This window comes from Taeniopygia guttata, chromosome 1A (genome assembly GCF_048771995.1).
Source record: "Taeniopygia guttata chromosome 1A, bTaeGut7.mat, whole genome shotgun sequence".
Classification (NCBI taxonomy): Eukaryota; Metazoa; Chordata; class Aves; order Passeriformes; family Estrildidae; genus Taeniopygia; species Taeniopygia guttata.
The window spans coordinates 22891377-22909881 of record NC_133025.1 but is presented as its reverse complement, the minus strand read 5'-3'; the positions used below and the strand labels follow the sequence as shown (position 1 = coordinate 22909881).

General features: G+C 37.6%; 1 long non-coding RNA gene across 5 annotated transcripts in view; it reads right to left on the bottom strand.

Annotated features, from left to right (window-relative positions):
* LOC115490928 (uncharacterized) overlaps nucleotides 1-18505 on the bottom strand; it is a 162540-nt gene that overhangs the window by 86613 nt on the left and 57422 nt on the right. For all 5 annotated transcript variants that reach the window (XR_012052627.1, XR_012052628.1, XR_012052625.1 and 2 more), the window contains exon 2: nucleotides 11233-11301. This is a non-coding gene — a long non-coding RNA (uncharacterized lncRNA). The remainder of the gene's footprint in view (nucleotides 1-11232; nucleotides 11302-18505) is intronic.

Here is an 18505-nt window from a genome sequence, read left to right as displayed (position 1 = left end):
CCAGAGAAAAGACTGAATATTCAGATTCAGTTCATTCGGGATATAGACAATGGGATCATATGGTTCAATGTCTTGGAATATCCAGATATGCCCTATTTTATTGCAATGGACAATTCACAATGGAGACCTGTTCTAGTTTATTAGGGATTACCATCTTAATAACCATCTGAGAGGCCAAACAGCAGGTAAAACAATGTCTCTTATTTATAATATATATTATTTGGATTTCAGTATCAAAAATTGAAACTCTAGTGAAAAGTTACTAGGAAAGATTCCTTCCTTTCAGGAACATATGGTAATTTTACATTAATTTATATATTTTGTAAATGTGACAGCAGAAGCATATGTGGAAATGTTTGCATGTGGAGGGGAGCAAAATGTGTTTTGCTGAAAATAAGATTTTAGCGATTGTCACAGTGTATCTGCTGGTTAACAGTGTTGTGAAAATGATTTGCATAAAATTGCAGACAAAACACAAGTACTTTAATACTCTAGCTGAGAAGACAAGAGAGATGCAAAGTGAATATCTGGGTTTTGTTTTACTACAATAACACCTAGCTCTGCCTGCAATCTCCAGCTCTAGCATTACTGCAGACTGGCAATCTAAAAACAAGTAATGCATGTGAACTCTCACTGCTCCCTCCCTATTCATTGATTATAACAAAACAAGCATGTCATTGTTTCACACTCAACATCTGCTGAGGAAAACAGTATTCAAAAATAAGCTGCAAAATTCTCATGTAGAAAAAGGCTGTTTTATAGGAGGATAGTACACATGGTGATCCTTTACTAATAAAAATCGACTGCTTCTTTCTATTTTCTGTGAGGCATCATAAGCTTTTACACCTTTTCATGGGAAAAAAATTCATCAGAACCAGGATGAAGACTGCTAAACTAAGGGATGATAACATGCAGTAAATAGGATTTTTATCCAAAAATTAAAAAAAAAATTAAAAAGAGAGAAATATATTGAAATATTAAGAATTCTAGCAATGGACTAAAGCAATAGTTTTATATTGGAAATGAAAGTTGTTATGAATGTGAAGTTATCTATAAATACATACAGTAAAGGATGGGAAATGGTTGAGAATTTCAGAAGGTTAAATTAAAGAAAATGTCTAGATGGGGGAAAAATTGTTCTTCATCACTTCTTGATGATTTCACTTCCAAAGTCTGAACAGCTTGGTTATAATTTTCATATTAAGCTAAATAATAAAATACTTTTCCAGAACTACTAGCTTTCCTACTTTGATTTATTTACAACTGATATAAAACTGACAGGAGAAAAAATAATTTTAGCAATTTAGACAGTCAAGTTAATATAAAAATATTAGAGTTTCAATATTTTTAAAATTTTAAACCATTTATTGATCCAAAGAGAAAACAATATTTCAGGTTAAGACCTTAGTCAATTAAAATGTTTGAAACTACAAAGAAGTTTCACTCAGATTCATTAAGAAGACTTTATTTTTTGAAAATTCTTTTGTCAATACCTTTTGGAAACCACAGTAGGATAGCCCTGTTCTGAGATCATCTCTTGCTGCTGAATGCTAATACGGAAACAATAGTTACATGTACCTCCAAATTGCTTTATAAAAGCAGGGAAAATGGGGCAGCAGGGGAGATGGTACCTTCTGTTGCCATTCACTTCCATAGAACTAGATGTCAGTTTTCTCAGTTCAGCATTTTAACCTATATTGCATCCACGAAGACCTCAGATCTTTCAAACACTTTCAAAGACTAAGATAAAGGCTGCATATTGATAGATGTCTCTATGAAGTCATTTCAGTCTTTTTTTCCTCTGTGCAGGTAAGCCATTCTTCATAGTGAAAATCCCAAAGGCAAGTCAGCAGAAGTGACAGTGTCTGGCCAGAGCAGTGTTTTCCTGATATGGTTCATCACTGTTTCAAAAAGTTATTTGAATTTTACTCAACCTGAAAAAGGTCTAGCAAATATGTGTTCAAATGCAAATTTCCAAGTTTTCTTAGCACACTATGTAAGTATATTATCAGGTTGGAACTGGTCTGTGCAGTCACCATTTGTTTTCTATTAAAGATTAAAAGGCATACCTGGTCAAAATGCAGATGGCAAGTTGCATTTGTAATTTTGGTTCTGAGTGCTTATTTACAGCACTGATTTTTAACTAGCTTGAGGGCCTGTGTGAGCGCCTAAACGAAGCTGGCTCTGAACATAGAGGTTTGAACACGGAAAGATATGACCACTACATTTAAAAGGAAGTAGTACAACAAGCAGACTGCCTTAACAGATCAGAGACAAGCAAAATAGATTTACTAGGGTTGTGTCTCACAAGATTAAAGCACTTTTGCAAATGCAGTACACATGACTATTCTTCTCCTGACCTAAAATGGGTTGTTGCCCTGTTCTATCACAATGTCATTCATGCTAGGGAAAAAGCATGGACATCTGACACCTCACTTGTGCTATTACCTAACAGAGCAATGCACATTAGATGAAGCTCTAAAGAATTAGAGAGCACTCTTAGACTGAATAATGTTAATGGCATTGTCTTTAATGGTGGAAAGCTTCCACCAATAAGAGTTTGTGAGGAGACTAATATCCTTAGATGTTCTTTGATTGTTTGTAGGAGTGGAAATAGGGAATAACAGGGCTGTTCTCTGAAAATGATTTACTGAAAAATTTTTTAGAATGTTATCAGGACCAGTAAATACTTAACAGAAAACATGTCACTTTCACAGATTCAGTGACACCACCTCCCACAGTTCCTGTAAATTTTGAAATCCTAAAAACATGTCTGTCAGCTTTTTGACTGGCAGCTTTTATCAGAATAATTCAAAAATGCTGGAGAACAACCCAATCCTGTTACCTGTATATTCATTCCATCTATATTTTGAAGTAAATGTAGACATTGTAAATAAGACTCAAATGATACACAGAATTACCAGCTTGTATTTTCCAGTACAATCTTTAATTTTGCTTCTCAAAAGATATATTCAACATCTTTGTGATTTTTCTGTTCAGTTATGAAACTGAGGCTTCTTGCCTCCTATGAATTTAATTTGTATCAATAAGAACTTTACAGTAATTCAATTTGCAAGAGAAATTCTTTTGCAGTGTACCTTGATGAGGGAGTGACTAGGCATGTTAGCTCATCAATTGTTTTCATGAACATTTATGGAGATAAGAAATGCAAATTAAGAAGAATTTTTAAATTTGCATAGTGTATTTGGATTTCAGAATTTGTATGCTTTTAAAAATCTGAGTGTGTGTCCTGGTTTTGGCCAGGACAGAGTTAATTTTCTCACTGTTGCTGTGAGGGGGCAGAGCTTGGAGCCAGGTGGGTATGGTACTAGGAGCCAGGTTGTTATTCCACAACACTTACTCCTAGTAGGGGAGCAGAGGGATTCTCAGTTCTGCAGCGAAAGAGGACACGGATTTAGATGGAAGAAAAAGGTGCTGCTTGGTGGAGTCATTCCTTTTCCTGGGGGAGGAAGCAGCCGTGTGGGGTGGCAGTGCAGTCATGTTGGGTTAGGCTCAATGAGCATTTCTGTGTGTAATCACACTCTTTTATAAACTGTTGTTATTAGTATTGTTGCTGTTACTGTTTGTTTTCTTACCTCATTGTTATTTCCAGTAAACAGTTCTTATGTCAACTCAGGATCTCTGCCTTTTTTCTCTCACCCAAGGGGCTGGATGGAGGGCAGTGGCTACGTGGAGCTTAATTTCCACTTGGATTTTTAACTACAACAGTATGATAACAGATTTCAGTACTTTAATTTAAATTGTGTGATTACCATACTTAACTCTAAAAAGGGGTGGAAGTCTAGATGGATGCTCTTGTAATCTGTAAATAAAGGCAATTGATGACAACATCAACAGACGTTCCCCCCCCTCACACAGCCCCCCGAATAATCAGGCTAGCTCAGAGATCAGAGGCTGTGAGGGGAGGAATATCAGGAGATGGCAAACATTTCCAAAAGAGGCTCTTACCCCGAGATAAGTTGGTTCAGCTCTCTTTATTCTGTGATGTCCTTGGGGGAGAGCGGGGCAAAAGAGGATGAACAGGAAATGTCAGGGGTCTATATAGACTTTGGACAGGGTGGGCTTCCCTGGCTCTCCACCAACCCCGTTGGGGCAGAAAGGAGGGATCCAGGGTTATCTTGATATGAGTCACAGGGTCCTGGGAAAGGGGGCACAGAGTGCCCATGAGCATGCTGTAACAATCAACTTTATATTATCTTTCTCATATGATATGGTATAATCATCCTTCTAAACAATGCCAGAGTTGTTGATGTTTATAGTATAGGTGATAGAAAGTGTATGTGAAGAGAAATAGGATACAAAGCAGAATTATGAAAAATAGACTTAAAAGCCTTATAGACAAGGATTGTAACTTCACCAGTTGGAACCAAAATTATCCTAACACTAAAGCCTATTTCAACATTATTGGCTAAATTCAGTTTGATTGCAGATAAATTATGAGCATGCATACAAATAGACAGGAAAAACTTATTGGTGGTTACTAGGGCCTGAGGGATAGCCTAAAGTTCAGCCAGGAGAAGTTTAGGTTGGATACTAGGAAAACTTTCATCCAAAGGGTGTTTGAGCATTGCTACAGCTCCTCAGGGAAGCAGTCACAGCACAAAACCTGATAGAGTTCTAGAAGTGTTTGGACAATCCTGTCAGGAACATGGTGTGATTCTTAAGAATGGTGCTGTGCAGGGCCAAGAGTTGGGCTTGAAGATCCTTCCAACTCAGATATTTTAAGATTCTCTGATTCTGTGATCTGATGACAGCTCTCTCAAGAAATGAGGAAGTTGTATGCTCTTAGTTACATTGAAAAGTAATGATTTGCTACATCCTGTTAAAGCAGAATTTTTTCAGGAACAGACAATTATACCTTTAAAGTGAACTTAAAGCTGTACTGTTGTCAATGTGTTTCATAAGTGGTGAGAACTGTGGACATTGACTGGAATAAGCAAAAAAATTTACAATACTGAAAATTGCCTGAGCTGTGAGCTATAAGAAGAGAAACATATCCAAGGCAAGCATTTAGTGAGGTGATCAAAATGGACAAGGAATCTTATAAACTCATAAGGAGGAGATGAGGAGAAATACTAAGTTTTACATTCCCTTTAAAAATCTGTTAACTATATTAATCCTTCCAAGAGGATGTGTGTATAAATATTGTGTTTAAATTGATCCATTCTGTGCACATGAATGCTTCTTTCTTTGAAAGATAAATTAGATGCCATTTATCCATGTAAATGTCCTACCCAATAGAATCTGGAAGGACTGTCTTGCTAACACAAATAAATAGGATTTCTACACATTAAAGACTCGTCATCAGTAAAAATGTAAAAGACACTTACATCAGAGGCACAAATGACATTGTGATGAGAAACAATGTGCCATTATCTGGGTTACTGGCATGTTGCAACTGGCATCTGACAGCTGATGGTTGTCAGATATCAAAGAATATAAAGTTTTGAATGGGGGTCTCTGGGATAATAAAATAACTATTGACTGATGAGGACACACACATCAGACTAAAACTTTTGGGTTTTTTAGCTATTACATGGATTGAGACTTTTGAGGATGTACCTATGGCAATGGAATCCCAGGAGCACCTTCTCAAAATATTCTGTAACAACTGAAGCAGCTAAACAGCACCACTATGGAAAATTCTGGATATTTTGAGGCATAAGGACATTTCACATTCAGAAGCAAACCAATTGGTTGAATAACATAGCTGAAATAGCTATTTGGAATTATATGGTTCACCTCTGAATTACATGGTTCACCAGTGTTCTCTCAGTTTCACAAAGAGATTTATGCTGACACGGCCTTTGACCTGAAGTCTTCTCAGCTGTGTCACAACAGGACAGGATATGAGCATGCACTGTTCTCATAATCTTCCTCTCTGCACTTCCTGCTCCTGCTTCTTCTTTTCTATGCAACAGAAACCAGGCACACAGGTCAAGAGCAAATGACAATATGGCCCAATAGTCCTCTTGGTACAGACATTAGCAGGCTGGGTAGCCCAAAGGTTACATACACCTTGAAATACTCAAGTCTTGCAGAAAGAAGTGCTGATTTTTTTTTTATGCCATCAGATTTATCCTGTAGGAAGCAGGTCTGTAAGCACACTGCAATGTCATAAAGCATTCTTCTGGAAGCCATCCCCACTTGACCTCCATAAGCCTATGGCAAGCAGTTTGTTAAACATATGCTTTAAGGCTAATGCCAGAAATTAATTTCTGTAATAAATATCTTGAGTGGTAACTATTGTCCAGCCTGGCTTCCTGCAGAAGTTTGCTATAAGAGATCTTATGGTAGAATCAAACACATCCTCTGTGTTTATGAGAAACAACTGCCATTTTACCTGTATGCGAATCATAGTCTCAGGTCAATGTGATAATATGTTCTTCACTCTTTTCATTCACATTTGCTTCTCTAAAGAAATTTTTAAAATTATTTTCTATTTCAGTCACGTGCTTATAGTTTGTTCATAATTCAGTGGCATGCATACTATAGAACTCAACATATTGCGTGAAAGACGTCTACAATACAGTCTGTTCCTTTCAAAGGATCTGACATGATTTTTCATTATAGATGCTGTCAAAGCTAAATTAGACAATATACTGTTTGATAAAATATCTTATTTCAAAATATAGCAAGGATATGCAGCAAAAGCCAATATAAATGCCTCTTGAGGAATCAGCATTTCCTTCTCGTGATAAGAAGGAGAAAATGTTTTGATATATTTTTGGCAATGAATTCTGAAATCCAGGCCATAAGTGCTAAAGAGCTTGTCAGTTTTGGAGCTAGTCCATATGCCAAGGATACATTAAACAAATATGTAGCTACTTACTTCAGGAATGACCAGATACAAATAAAACTTTCACAAGGAAATCAAACCCAACTACTGGTAAGTGTAAGGTGAAAATTTAAATCACTTTTGACAGGGTGGAAAAGCAGACAGGATCATAGTGTTACTGCAGCATAATGTGCATGATTAACTTACTGTGGACCGGTTCCCTGGCAGCAGGATTTTACACATTCTGCATTGTAGAAATAGTCATTAAGAGAAAACATGTAACTCAAAGCACAAAACCATGCATAAATAATAATAAAATAGTCTGGAAAAAGTGAACAAGCAATGATTTCATTTTCTAATCACAGGGCTTGGCAGTAGGCTCTACAACACAATTTTATCTTTGCAATTAAAGCCCTAGTCTGTCTTCTCTACTGGAAAAGAGGTGGAGGAGTTCAACTATATCCAAATATACTGTTCAACAACAAAACCTTTTTCCTCTGCATGATGACGTACATATTTAATCCTTTAAAAGAGTGTTAGGTACAGCTCTTCTTCTTAAGTTCTTAGATCAGAATGGAATTCTTCACTCCTACAAACGGATGATACAGACTTTTAGCATATCTAAATCTCGAATGATCAAAGTGTGAGGGGGAAGTAACCTTTCCCAGCAGCAGCATTCAGTTTTCTCATGCATAGTTAAATCAGTGCATTGAGAAGTAATACTCTACAGGGATGGATACAGAATTAGCCCCTGCAGTCTCACCAGAGTTTAATGGGTGATCTGATGCTAACAGCATCAGTTTCTGCCATCTGTTCATAAGGGGACCACTGACTGTTCTGTGAGCCCCTTTGTTAATCATGCTAAAGGGAATTTGGATTACTAAAACTGAATTGTTTGAATACTCCTGTCCAGCAAAACCATCAGCACAGTTAATAACTGAAGACAGGAGAAAAGCCAAAATTAGAGCAAAATTACTTTTATATATATTTAGTTCTAGTTCCATTTTCACAGTTCTTTTGATATAAAGAGCCACATGCCAAGTACTGTAGCAAAGAAACTGTATTTATTCACTACAAATAAATAGTCCAATAAATTTATATTTTTTACATGCTTATATAAAGCTATCCTTTCACAGATAAGTTGTTTTATTACATAAGAGTCTAAGCAAAAACTTTATATAAACTAAATAATTCAAACTTTATAAACTAAATCGTTTGAGGAAGTATATTGCTACTTTTCTGTTTTGAATTAACTGTGTTGCATATCTTGTTCTGTCTAATTTCTAATAATGTTTTGTTGTTATTATTTGTGATACCTAATAAAATGTGAGGAATTAGAATACCAGATGATATGGAAGAACCAGTGGTAAAAGAAAGTACGCATTTATGTTTGTATAAGAATATACTTAATTGTATAAAAATCTATTAAAGAAAACAAAAAGTATACAAGTGAAAACACAATTGTTTTAATGTTTATATTGAAATAATAAAATAGTTGAAGAAAGTAATTCTAAATTTAGTGAATTACTTATACTTGCTGTGTTGCAGTATTTGCAAATACCATTTAGAAATGCATTTCAAGAGAGTTCTGCAGGGTAGTAAATAAAGACACGAAGCAAAGATAAGCATTAAAGCTAATGAAAAGCTAAGCATAACAAAAGTCAGGAATATTTAGACAGATCGCTAATTATCTATCTGTTTAAACATAAATTCCCTGAACAATAGTCAGCACTAAAGATATTGCTGAGAAATATGTCTGCAGGAAGGAAAGGCTTTTCACTCTGAAATTGTTTGTTTGGATGTTCTAATTATCCATTTAAGCATACTTTAGTTTGAAAGCAACTACAAATTTCATTGTTGTCAATAAGAGCATGCCTTTTCAACAATGACAATCACTGCTCCCATTTACTTTTTTCTAATTATAGTCTGGGGGAATATCTATTTCAGACCAGTTTCCACATTTGTACTGAAGCAAAGCTAAATTATTTTCAGTTCCCTTTACAAGAGTTGAACAAACTCTTGGCTACCATCTTGCTCTCCCTTCCTCTTTTTGTTTACATGTCCTGGTTCCAGCCAGGATGGGGTTAATTTTTTGCAGTATCTAGGAGGGGTCATGGCTAGGACCTGGAAGTTGCTCTATACCACTTCACATCATGGATGGGGTAAGGGGAATGGAGTTTCTTGCAGGAAGATGAGGTTCCTTCTGGTTGAGGTAAGTAGCACAACTGCATTTATGTTCCATAGTGAACATTTTGTCATGTGAATCACTCTCTCCCTTTTGTATAGTTTTGGTATTAATATTGCTGCTGTTAGTGTTCATTTTCTTATCTCATTGCTGTTTCCAGTAAATTGGTTTTATTTCAACTTGTAACATTTCCTGGTGTGTCTCCAATTATCTCTAGCCTGCTACGCTTGGGAGTGGAAGGGGGAACAAGCAAGAAGCAGCATGGTTTGGAAAGTCTCAGTGGGCGGACTAAACTGGGAAGTACCATTCCTAAGCCTCCACTTTATGCTAACTTAATTCCAGTTTAGCTATCTTCCAGTGATTAAAAATAAAATTAGGAAAGTTTGAAAGCAGAAAACTTGAGTTAAAAGTTGAGTAGGAAAATGTGATCAGCTATTGTTTTATTCTCATGGGTGAAGTTCCCACTGTACTGACTTAAAAGAGGATTTCATGGTAATCTTATATATTAAATGCCTGGATTCAGGTTCACCAGAGGGACCTGGACGAGCTCCAGAAGTGGGCCCATGAAGATCTTATGTGGTTTAACAAGACCAACTGCTACACTTAGGTGAGGGCAACCCCCATTATCAATCCAGGCTAGGGGAAGAAGATTCAGAGCAACCCTGACAACTTGGTTCCAAAACAGACCTATTGCTGGCCAAAACTTAGTCCATTAACCATGGTGGCAGAACTTTGGGGAAGACATATGAGGAAGGATAAAAACCCGCTGTGCACAACTGTGAGAAAAATACAAGAAGAAGGCTCTATAGGCACCAAAATCAGCAAAAAGGAAGATGATGAGGCCCTCAGAGCACACATTTCCCTCTAGTCTGTAGAGATACCATGGCTGTCTTTCTGCAGCCTATGGAGGACCCCACACTAGAGAAGGTGGACCTGTCCTGAAGGAAGTTGCAGCTTAAGAAGAGACCATGTAGGAGCAGGATCTTGACAAGAGCTGTAGTTTGTGGAGAGAAGACCACATGGAGCAGGTTTTCTGATAGGAGCTGTGACAAATGGACACTAGAGCAGCTGGTGAAGAACTGCTCGATGGAGCACTTTGTGAAGGACTGAGTCCTGTGGGAGTGCACCCATGCTGGAGCAGGGGAAGAGGGTAGAGAAAGAAGTGGCACAGACAAAAGGTTATGAACAACTCCCTCTCCCCATCTTCCCTGTACTCCTAGTAGAGTGGGAAAGAGGTAGAAGATTTTGGAACAAAGGAGTGAAGCTGAACCTGGGTAGAAGGAGTAGGGTAAAGGGAAAATGAGTTTAGTTTTGTCTATTTCTCTCTATCCTACTTAAATATATTTTTTTAATTAGGAATAAACTAAATTAATATTCTGCAAGTCAAATCTGTTCTACCTCTGATGCTAATTATTGAGTGATCTCCCTGTAGCTTTTCCACAAGCTTTTCCATCTAATTTTCTCCCCGCTGGCCTGTTGATGAGGAGGAGTGGAAAAGCACCTGTGTGGGAGCCTAATAGTCAGCCAAAGTCATTTAATCCAAGAAGTTTATAAGTTTATCACATCAGATAAGTCCCTTCTCCTTCCTCCCAGTTCTGCTGTATTATCTGGGACATGATGTGGGTGGGTGGTATTGATTTCCCTAATGTCTAATCCAGTCTTTGTCAGAGTCCTTTGAAGCTGATTTCTCTTCCGTGCTATGATCCTAAGCCACCCAGGCTGCACGCTTTGACATGGGGAAGGAATTAATGCAAACTTTTCCAAATTGTAAGCTTATTTCTCATCTGAGCAAGAATTTTTTTGAGATTGAGTTCCATGTTTAATATTTTGCATCCAGCTTATGTATAAAATTTATCTGCAAATAATTACCCAATTCTTTGCACATTCATTTTCAGAGGGGTATCAATGTAGATTTTCTGCATGTAGAGCTGCATATTTTGCAGCTACCACATTTTGAAGTGTGGTCCTATTAGTGCAAATTACACAGTGTTAGCATATACTGAAATTTCAAAGCAGAACGGTATATGTTAAAAGTTAACATTCCAGAAAACTCCACAAGGTATGATGGTGTTTATAGTTTATGAGAAACCAATGTTGATAACATGAATGTTAGCCAACAGTTTAGAGAAAGATCCCGGCACATCTCGTAAATATGCATGATGGCAGACTGGAATTTGCATTTGAAGGGTAAAAAAAAAAGAGAAATTATAGACTGCAGCGATGTGAAGGTGGGAAGGTGTTACCATACCTGCTCATAGTGGAGCACTGGAACTCAATGAACTTTGAGGAGTCTTCCCACTCAGATAATTCTATGATTCTGCAAAATAATGATTGGCAGTTATAAATTTGAATATTGATGGTGAAAAAGCAGATTAGACTACATAATCTGAAAGTAATATATTTTTTCACAGTTTGTAGCACAAGAGAAGTTTCAAGACAAGGGAAGCAATGATTGTGTAGTTATAAATCTTTGCATTATTATTCAAAAAGCACTAAAAGTACCTAAGGCACAAAGTACACACCTGCAAAGGTTGCTGTATGCACAAAAAGTGCAAGGGCAGCTTATGTGACCATGCTACTTATGAAAAAGGAAATGCACATGACAACAACATGAAACTGGAATTTTTTAACACAAGCACACTGGAAGGGAGCAATTTATGTAAGTTATTAGGCTAGCGCTCTCTACTCTCATACTCTATCCTACTAAGAATACTGGTTTTGTTTGGGATGGAATAGCAACTCTTCATAGTTTTATGGGGCTATGATTTTTCACCAAAGTAGCATCAATAACACACTCATGTTTTAGGTATTGCTGAGCAGTAGTACTTTACACATCATCAAGGCCCTTTTGTTTTGCTTCTCACACTTTCTTGCCAGCATGTAAGCTGGGGGTGCACAAGAATTTGGGATGAGATAGAGCAGTAACAGTTGACCCCAACCGAACAGAGGGGTATTCCATAATATGTGATGTCATGCAAAGCAAAAGCATCTACATAGATGGGGGAGGTGTTAGAAGTGGTGGCATTTGTGTTCCCAACTGTTATTAAGGATTGAGCCCTACTTTCATGGAAATATCCACACATCTGCCTGCCAACAGATATGCCTGCATTGGCTTACTGATGAAATCTCTATCTCAACCCCCTTATTTTCTCACTTATACCCTCACCCCACTGTGGAGGGTGAGCAAGCAGCTGTGTTGTGCTGAGCTGCCAGCCAGGGCAGTGCAGAACCCACAGCAGTGCAGAAATTGAAGGCATTTTAAGAAGCGGTGCTGAAGCGGTGCTTAAACACTGTTTAAGAGGAAATCCCTCCAGAAAGTGCTCTGTGGGCTCATGTTCTATGGGCCTGTCATAGTTCCCATGCAGCATTTGGTGTGGCACGTGGTTTTGGCCTCCATATTTAGAAGCATAAAATTAGAATGTGCCTCCTAATGCCTTGATGGAATGAGAACATAATTGCATTTCATTTATGAAATATGATGATGCTGTTCGAAATATTGGAAAATTTAAAAATACTTTGTTATTTCTTCTTGTAGCTCTGGTGTGACTGACTAAGTAATAAAACCTTCTGTTTTCCATGAATATAAGAGACTTGTGCAAAGCAGTTTAAAGTTTGCTGCTTCAAAGAGATAAATCTGAGTTCTAAAGATCCTGCTAAAGGCTTTCTGGTTTCAAGATGGTGACTGTACTACACTTGGTTATCTTTATGGCCTTAGGAGAGCAGTCCTCAAGTGTGTGTTATTGAACGTGAGGTCATTTGCACAGCTCTTGGTAATCTGGACATTTGACAGAAATGGCTTGGTTATGACCAAAGTTACTGTTTCTGAAGCAGCTATGTTTATAAATCTAACCCATGCAGCAGTCAGACATAAAAGTGTGCATTTTTTCAAAGATTAATATCAACAATTAGAAGCTGTTATTTTGAAGCTCTGGGATGCAATAACTGTGGTGAATATGCCTGTAAATGAAAAGCATTAATGATAACTTGAAATGTACCTTTTTCAGATATTTGGTGACAACTTCTTTGAGTCATCAAATAAGTTTTGCTCTTTTCTCTTGAAAAGATGACTAAATCATGTACTACATCAGTACAATAAAGTCACGGACTTGGAGTGGGTCCAGAAGAGGGTCACAAAAACAGACAGAGGGCTGGAGCACCCCTTCTATCAAGAAAATTGAGGGAGCTGGTGTCATTCTGGAGAAGACAAGGCTGAAGGGAAACCTTGTTGCAGCCCTTTCAATATACATAGGCATAAAGAAGTGTCCGTGGTTTATAAGTTTCTAAGTTTCCGTGGTTTGACACGGAAAAAAGAATTTTTCCGGAAGGGAGAGGTCAATTTGGACATTGACCAATTGAAGGTGGACACGCCTCTGAGAACACAGAGGGGTTAAAAGCGGAATTCTCAGGAGAGCTCGCTCTCTTTGGTTCCGGTCAGCGGTCAGTGCAGGACTCTCCTCTGCCCGGCCACGAGCTGGGTGTGGGAGGGAAGAGCCATGTGGCCTTCGGAGGTAGGCCCAAGGGTGGAGGGGCTGGAACCAGTCCTGGCTCCCTGCAGATGGAAGGGTGGAGAAATCTGGGAGGTCTCCGTTTCCACCCCCACCCCCCCCCCCCCCCCCCGCCAGAGTTGAGAGAGAGAGAGAGAGAGAGAGAGAGAGAGAGAAAGAGACGGCGGTGGTTTTATCAGCAGTTCACCGCGGGGAAGGAGAAGAGCGGGGGGGGCCGCAAGGTGCCCAGCCGGGCTGTGGGAGCTGGAGCCTGGGCAGCGAGCCATCTCTGGGAGTCGGGACTTTTAACCCTTCCTGAGAAATGAAAGCTTTGTGAAATTTTTTCTTCCTCGGTTTGAAAGAGAGGAAGAGAGACAGCTTGGACCGTGGGATGTTAGAAGGAGAAATTCTAGGTGGGAGGAGATGATGGAGTGGCTTTTGGCTGGACTTTTTGTTGGTAGCCACAGACTGAACCAATCTCCTCCAAGAGAGACTGTATTTTAGGAGGATAACGGTGAGCCAAAGAGACCTGCTTCAGCTGGGAAAAGACAGAAGTGGAGCGAACAGAGAAAAGTTAGGAAGGTTTGTGGTGGTGCCCCCTGTCTTCAGAGAGGAAGAAGAGAAGAAGGACTCTGTTCTTGGACCCTTGACCCCAGGGGAAACTGGGGGGGACTGTGGTCCCAAAAATGAAAAACTGAACTGTTGTTTTTCCCCTCTTGGCAGGGCATCCTCGAAAGGAAAAATCCTAAAAGCAATCTGTCCATCCATGCATTGGTGGTGAGCGCACTGTGCATGGAAAGGAGAGGGTAACAATTGGCAAATTTTTTCTCCAGGCAGTGCCATGTGGTGACATGGAAGCACAGGATGTGGCAGCTATGTTTCTTGGCAGGGGTCTGTGGCACAGGAGGGGCTCCTCTCTCCCTCAATGGACTGAGAATCAATTGTCTGGAGGGTGGAAACCTGATTGGGGTCCAGGTTGTGTCTCACTGTGGTTTGTTGGAGGTGGGTGGTGGGAGAAGGAATGCTTTGGAAGGTTTTCATTTTGATTTTTCTGTGTGTGTTTTTTTTCCTTTCTTTTTTCTTTTAGAGTAGTATAGTAGTAGTAGCTTAATAAAGTTTTTTCTTGTTATTAAGCTTGGGCCTGCTTTGCTCTGTTCTCGATTGCATTTCACAGCATTCAATTGAGAGATTGCATTTTCATGGGGGCACTGGTATTGTGCCAGTGTCAAACCATGACAAGAAGATGGACTGAGAGCATCTTTCTCACAAGAGCCTGAAGAATTGTGACAGGTGGCAATATTTTTCGTTATTGTTTAATTCAGAATACACATCATAAATGTAAAGATTTTGACATGAGATTTAGGTTTCAACATCCTTAACAAATCTAAAACCTACAACTGAAGAAAGTCTGTCAGTCATGGTCTAAACCAAATCTCTTCAGGCAACACTTTCCTAAACATTGTTTCTCATCTAGAGGACTGGGAATCTGCTGATTCTTCAACAATAATTTAATACATAATTACTCAAATTATTATAGTGGTAAATTTAGGATGCCTTTAGCTAAAAGTGTTTGTAAAAAAATGGTACAAATACTACTACTGTGATACATAGATGAAATTCACATGTTATTTGTTCTTAACACTGGATATGTTTACAGTTGATAAGATTTTACTCAATTATATGTCTTTGCTAGTTATATATATTTATAGTGCTTGACATAAAACAAGCTAACAATATAAGCTGTTTATTTCAACATGGACCTATAGCACAGATCATAAAAATATGCATTTTTAGTTTTACACCATCTTTTCAATATTTAAGAACTGCTTCTTTTTTTCCAAGGGTCAGTTTTATAAGAATCTTAATAACTGCTAATAATATGATTTGTTAGAATGCTTCTTTCATTTTGATGTGTCAGTTTATTTATAATATTGTGATTAGGAAATGACCATTTAGATACCAAAAAATGTCAATTTGCATTTTGAGAAGAGGAGGCTGATGATTATTTGCAATAAGATCACCATAAGAAAGGAGACATAATTTCAGCATTAAGAAATACTATTAATTTATCTTCTTCACTATCTACAACAACTCAGTTTGGATATACATAGTGGCATTTTCTATACAGACATAATTCTTTCTGTCAGAAAGATTGAGTAACCTTGTATCTTGAGTTCAATTTGAAGTGAATGCACCAAGGACAAATTTCTTAAGACAAATAATCAAGCAAAAACCCATGAGACAATAATATAATTTCCACAAAACAAAGCAAATTTTCCAAGCATAGAATAATTCAGAGCTTTGTAAACGATCTTAAAAATTGTTACTGATTTGAAATTTTGCTAATTATGTATTTTTTAGAAATACAAATAGTATACAATATTTGTTGAACTGTCCAAAATGGTATATACTGATTAGGCAGAATTTTAATAGCCTGCTATACACATACTGTACATGTAGCAAGCAAAATTATCACTTTGTCATGTCCCCAAATCTCAGTCTTTTACTTCTGAAAAGCAAAATGTCAGCAGTAGATTAACCAAGACTTGTTTTCTCCCTCTCCCTTTCCCTGCAGAGATAAAGAATATTGTGAATGACTTAGTGTGGAGATCCAATTTCTTGTAGAGTTTTGTAAAGTTCTTTTATCTCTATCTTTATTTCCATTTTATGGATGTCTCTTTGCATCCCTACTACTCTTTCTATATATTGAGATATTAATCCTATGGTTTTTATTCGCAGAATTGCAATGGTAAAAAAATAACATTTTTTCCTGCTGCTGTTCAACAGCAATGTTTCTGAACTTCAGTCCAAGATTAATAGCTGCTTGTAAGAGCTTACAAACTAGTGTCTCACTGCCCATTAAGAAGAGTGTTTTACAAATATACAGCCATACAAACATCTTTCACTCCCTCAAACAACATGTTTTACAGCTTGGCTGAAACTGTTAATAATGGTAGAAGATATAATAATCTTGACCATTATTATGTTCTCAGTACTTCACTTATAGTTTAAAACTTCTAGCACCCATTTCAATAATCTAGAAAGTTGCCTGTATCAAATATTCAAAACCTGCTATCCACTGTGCATTTACGTGAGTTCTTTTATTTGTAGTCTTCATAAATGATCCATAGGAGAGGGGAAAGGGTTCATAAATGAACAAATAATACTAAGGGTCCTACTGTGAGTAAAACTGTAAAGGAGAGGCTTTTAGATAACCTATAAGTTCCACGTTAATTGCTTAACAACTGAGCAACAAGGGAGCTATTGACAATATTCACTAACTATTTGTTGCAGTTGATGGGATTGCGCCTTTTTTGCCTAGGTGATTCATTCTGTTCTTATTCTGTTTTACCCAGGCTTTATGGCTCTCCTCAGAAAAGATGGGCACCCTCCATCAGGATTGTAGAATGAGAAGAAATCACCAGGAATGTATCTTTTTTTCTCTCTTTCTAGGTGAAGAAATGCATAACTTGGGTTAATAATGTTTTTGCTTTAACTAAGTTCCTTGCCAGTAAAAGGAAAAGAAAAACCAACAAACCTCAAACAAACAAAACAAACCAACCAAACACAAACCATCAAAAGAGTCACCAACAAAAATTAAAGAGAGGTGCTTTTTCTTTGGAGGAAGTAAATTTTGCCTAAGGTTTTTGTCTTTTTTTGTAGTTTGTTTATGGTCTCAGAAGGTCCCCAAGAACTTTCAGTCAGACTTTGGTTTTCTTACAAGTGGTTTCATAATATTATGGGAAAAACTGTCAACAGAATGTCCATTAAGATCTTATTCCTATGCTCATTGAGTATTTTGCATACGGAGTAAAGATTGAGCATGGTTCCATTTTTCATAGTATGACTGTAAAGAGCTGTAGATCCTGCTGATAATTTCATACCGCCTCAATATCATCTTCTTCAACCTTCCAATTAGTGTCAAGGAAGTTTACTACTTCCTCATTAAAGGGTACGCACAATTTTAATACATATTCTCAGCCCAATCTTAGTATTTCAGACAATAAAGTATCTCCATGAATCACTTTTGGATACAGGACCCAGGCACTTCTGAGGGCACAGTTCTGAGCCTATAAAGTTCAACTTTTGTCTTAAGGTGAGAATGTCACCTTTGGGAAAAGTCTTTGTTTCTGACCTCTCCCCATAGATGCTGCAGATGGCTGAAGACATTCTTGGGCCATAAAAGGTCAAAAATTCCTTATATTGATGTGTGACTTAGAACAGTTTGCCTTCCACATTAGACACAATTATTTCTAGCATTGCAAGACTGTATATTTACATGGGTTGAATGGTAAAGCAACAATAAAGAAAGAAGAAATAGCAGTCACTAGTAGTCAAGAGAGTATGATTCAATTTATTGACGGTGATGGCAAAAAACTAAATATTGACCTTGGTAGAAATTGCAATGGATTTACAGGAATTATCTAATATCTGTATAACATCTTTACAGAAATTGTCAAAATTACATTTTACAGTTTTACCTTTGTGTAGGATACATGTACTGTTGTCATTAGGACTATATAAGGCACGGGTTATACAGGCTAAAATTGTCAGAACAAGGCAAGAATAGAAGTACAAACAACAAAATTTTTTTGTCAGAGCACCAAATAAAAAGATAAATAACACCATTTAGTCAAGACAGAAATGTTAGTTGAAATGCTAATAGAAATGTTGGGATCTTATTTCCCTTGCTCAGAATATAAAGTTCAAAGCTCCCCCTGAATATGCACCCAGAGACAGAAAGCAAACCACTCCACAACTGTACTCATTCTCTATTCTGTAGCACCAGGAGAAGCAGAACAATAAAGTCTCAGTTTTAATTGTGCCTGCACAGACTCCTATGCTCAAGAGACAATAAAAAAAGCACTTATTTTCTCCGCTACATTAATGTCTGTATAATATCTGGAATAATTATTCTTCCCTATGTGTCAGAAAAGCACTTCATTCTTAGTGTTGTTTTGTTAGGACTACAGCAGTGGGTCGTTATTGAAAACTAGTAGACTTAACTTACAAAAAGAAAATTGTCTTATGGGGCAG